The sequence below is a fragment of the Nicotiana tabacum genome, chromosome 15 (genome assembly GCF_000715075.1).
Source record: "Nicotiana tabacum cultivar K326 chromosome 15, ASM71507v2, whole genome shotgun sequence".
Taxonomy (NCBI): domain Eukaryota; kingdom Viridiplantae; phylum Streptophyta; class Magnoliopsida; order Solanales; family Solanaceae; genus Nicotiana; species Nicotiana tabacum.
The window spans coordinates 96,114,936-96,119,575 of record NC_134094.1 but is presented as its reverse complement, the minus strand read 5'-3'; positions in this window follow the sequence as shown (position 1 = coordinate 96,119,575).

The window sequence follows — 4,640 nt, the reverse complement described above, 5'->3', positions numbered from 1 at the left end:
TGAAGCACCGCTAGAGTAGAATCTACATGCACGTTAGTCAAGCAAGAGGAAAGAATAACATGTAAAGTGGAACAAGGGCCAAAAAACTCATACCTGAGATATGAAGGCAAAGGCTTTAACTCCAAAGTGGGAGGCTCCTCGATTGAGGTATTTGTTGGAGGAGTCTTCCGGTTCTCAAGATCTAAGGACAATTTTCGGGGTTCATAAGTATATGACCCCATTCCTTGCAAAGCATTGACACATTCCACAAAGCCTTCCTTCTTATCATCATCATGATTGAGCAACACAACTTCCAAGGTATCCGCAATATTCATCACAACACTAGCATCATCAATAATTACTTCGGTCACTAATTCCACGAACGAACATACTTCGTTGCTATTTGGTTGCCTCATCGATTTGCACACATGGAAAACCACCTTTTCTTCACCCACCCGGAAAGTGAGCTTACCAGCTTCCACATCAACAAGAGCCTTCCCCATAGCAAGGAAAGGTCTACCCAAGATAATAGGCACCTCGTAGTCAACCTCACAATCAAGGATCACAAAGTCCGCTGGAAGGATGAACTTATCAACTTGGACTAACACATCATCAATAATTCCCAATGGCATCTTCATAGTCCGATCCTCCATTTGCAACCTCATAGATGTGGGTCTTGGTTGCCTAATTCCCAAAGTTTTGAACACATAGTAGGGCATCAAGTTGATACTTGCCCCCAAATCACATAAAGTTTTGGCAAAGTCGACGCTCCCAATAGTGCAAGGGATTGTGAAAGCACCCGGATCTTCCAATTTCGGAGCCATTGAGTGCACAATAGCACTCACTTGATGTGTCATCTTGATAGGTTCACAATTCATCGACCTCTTCTTGGTGACCAAGTCCTTCATGAACTTTGCACAACCCGGCATTTGTTCCAACGCCTCAACCAATGGTACATTGATAGACAAACGCTTCATCATCTCAATAAACGTTTTGAATTGGTTCTCACTATTTTTCTTTGCAAGCCCTTGAGGGTATGGAGTAGGAGGCATTGGCATTGGTGCCTTAGCCTTTGGCGCTACCAGTTCCGGTATGTCAATCATGTGCTCCCTAGACGGGTTCACCTCTTCTTGTGTTACCTCCATATTTTCATCAATATCAATTCTCACTTCGGCATTAACGTGAACCACATTGCTTGGAATTTTATCTTCTTGAACTACAACATCATCATCCATAATTCTTCTTTGATTTGAGGTGGTTGCATCACCACCTTTTTCACTTCTCGTAGTCACGGCAATAGCATGTCCCGTATTAATCCCCCCCTTTGGGTTCACCACCGTATCACTTGGCAGTTCTCCCTTAGGATGAGTATTCAATGCTTGCGAGATTTGGCCAAGTTGAACCTCCAAATTGCAGATTGAAGTGTTGTGGGAGGCTAATTGAGCATCGGGGTCAGTATTTTTCTCCATCATTTGTTTAAACATATTTTTAATCTGTCCCATCTCATTGTTAGAAGAGCTTGGGACTTGAGAAGGATAGGGAGACGGATTGCTCGATTATTGGAATATCGGGGGCCTTTGAAACCCGACCTCCAGTTGTTGTTATTGTTCCACCCTCCTTGATTACCTCCCCAATTACTTTGAGTGTTGCCACTCCAATTGCCTTGGTTTCCTTGATTATTCCAATTTCTTTGATTGTTGTTTCCACCATTCCAATTGCCTTGGTGGCCTTGGGTTTTCCAATTTCCTTGATTTCCTTGTGATCTCCATTGTTGTTGATTTTGAGCATTGTTTCTTTGACCTTGATAATTGCTGACGTATTGCACTTATTCTTCTTGCTCATTATACGAATCACCTTGGTCATACCCACTATCATCTTGCATGAATTGTTCCAGGCAGCTTTGCCCTTGTTGACCTTTTTGTCGTCTCTTGTACATCATCATATTTACACCTTCCATCGCATCCACTTGTTTCGGCTCTTGAATTTATTGAAGCTGAGCTTTGGCCAATTGGTTCATTGTGGTTGTTAACTCTGCGATAGCTTGCCCATGATCATGTAGTTCCTTGTGTAGGTGAATAACATTGGGGTCACCTTGCGGAACATTGGCCCTACTTTGCCATGCTGATGAGGTATCCGCCATCTCATCCAAAATTTCACAAGCTTCGGCATAAGGTGTGTTCGTGAAGTTCCCGCCGGCGAGTTGATTTACCATACATTGATTTGTTGTGTTGATCCCCCTGTAGAAGGTTTGTTGGATCATGGCCTCGGTCATATAATTATTTGGGCACTCTTTAACCATGGTACGATATCTTTCCCAAATCTCATGCAATGGCTCATTGGACTCTTGCTTGAATGCTAGAATTTCATCCCGTGGTGTAGCCATGTACCCCGTAGAGAAGAATTTGGCAATGAATTGTTTGACCAACTCATTCCATGTATGGATGGAATGATTTGGCAATTTCTCTAGCCAGTCCAATGCTTTTCCCCATAAAGAGAAAGGAAATAGCCTCAACCCCAGCGCGTCCTCAGAAACATTGGTTTGCTTGCTCCCCCAATAAGTATTGATGAACCCCTTAAGATGCTTCTAAGCATTTTGATTTCGAGCCCCAGTGAAGAATCCATGTTGCTCAAGTAGTGTAAGCATCACGTTGGTGATTTGGAAGTTGCTCACCCTAATGCGGGGCGGGACTATAGCACTTGCATAACCCTCGTTCGGAAACACCCGGTGTGCTGCCGCTCTTGGTGGAGGAGGGGGAGGGATGGGAACATTATCATTAGGCGGTCGGCCTCGCCTATTTTCTTGAGGTTCGGGAAGAACCTCATCTCCTTGATCATCGTCCACTTTCTCCCCCAATGGAAAATTACCAATGGGCTCGTTGTTTAGAGCCATTCTCGTACCTATAAGCAATTCAAAAACAAAATTAGTGACTCGGAAGGAAAAGAAGACAAATCACACAAGAACCTAGATATATAGCTAAATCCGTTTAACTCCCTGGCAACGGCGCCAAAAATTGATGTCGCTCAAACTCACACCACAAATATAGGTAGTGAAGCGGTCGAAGCAATAATAAAATCCAACGCAAGTCACGGTCGAATCCTCAGGGAGTTAGAATTGGGATTAGGTATATATTTAGTGTAATTGTACAATATGCCTTAGATTACACTTCCACATTCTTTTTTGTTGTTTCTATTTCTACTTTAAACTATTGATTGCAATTATAAAACTAGGAGACAATATTTTTGGTTTTAGTTGTTTTCCAAATGATAAAAGATCTAGGGTCGTGACTTTCACCTAGGTGGTTACCTAATGGGTTGAAAACTCTAGGACAAGCCTGATTGGTCGGGGTTGTATTATGGCAATCACACGCAATTACCCACTCTATACCTCTCGGTAGTTTGAGTGGTTTTGCCCAATTTGGCTTTCTCAAGTCCAAATGGGTATTGCACAAAACAAGTGATAAATGCTCAAGTCGGGTCTTACTATCTCTAGATTCAACCCTTTAATTGGGGCTATGAATTTCTTGTTAGCCAAGTTTTCCTAGACTTAGTCTCTATTTCTCAAGTAGAGACTAAGTCAATTAGGCATGAATCAATGTTTGAAACCATTAATTTTTGAATTCAAGAAAGAACTAGGCTAAATATCACTAACCCAATCACAAACAAGTCCTAAATCAAACACCCATTAAGTACCCACACTAGGGTTGGGCCACAACCCTAGCTAGAAATTTAGATACTCATCAAAAATGAAGAAATACAAGAAGAAATTATGATAGAATGCATAATAATTGATTAGGAAAAGAAAATCTAATGTTTAGAAGCTAATCTAATACAATATAACTCAAAACAGTAAACAAAAATGGCTCAGGTGCTCTCCCAAAACAAATCTTACCCTAAAATGACAAAAAGTTCTATTTATACTAAGCTGAAAATATCTCTCAAAATGCCCCTGCGGAGGTTCTGTGACTGCATAATTATGTATATAGTCCGCACAACGAGACTTGACTTGACAGGTTCCAGTTCTGCGGCCGCACAATTCTGGATTGCGGTCGCACTCCTTCAACTATTGCGGACCGCACATTTGTGAGTGCGGCCGCACTCTTGCTTCTACGGCCGCATAATTATAGTGTGGTCCGCACTCCTTGATCTTAGGCTCTGGCTGTGTGAGACTTCTGCGGACCGCATAACAATGAGTCCGGCCGCGCTCTTGATTATGCGGCCGCACAAAAATGGTACGGTCCGTATTTCTTATTGAAATCCCATCTCTCTAATATTTGTCTTCTGCGACCGCACCAGAATTGTGCAGTCCGCAATTTACATGTCATTTCTTGTCACAGATTTTCTTCATTATCTGTGGCCGCAGTCAATATTGTGTGGTCCGCACAGTGCCCTTTTAGCCTTGTTTTTGTCCTTCGTCAATATTACAAGCAAGCATATTTTCTTAGATTTCGGGAATACCTTTAAGCAATTTTGAGCTAAAACGCAAGTAAAAGAGTGCAAATAAGCAGTCAAAATTCTTACTTATCAGTGCACCATGTGAATTGGGACTCTATTCTTTCCATGGTACTGCATAGTGGTCCTACTTTGTTGGTATTCATGTTTTCAGCATGTGATAAAGTAGTTAAGGTGTCAATCATGCTAGATATCATGTTTAGGCATTATGC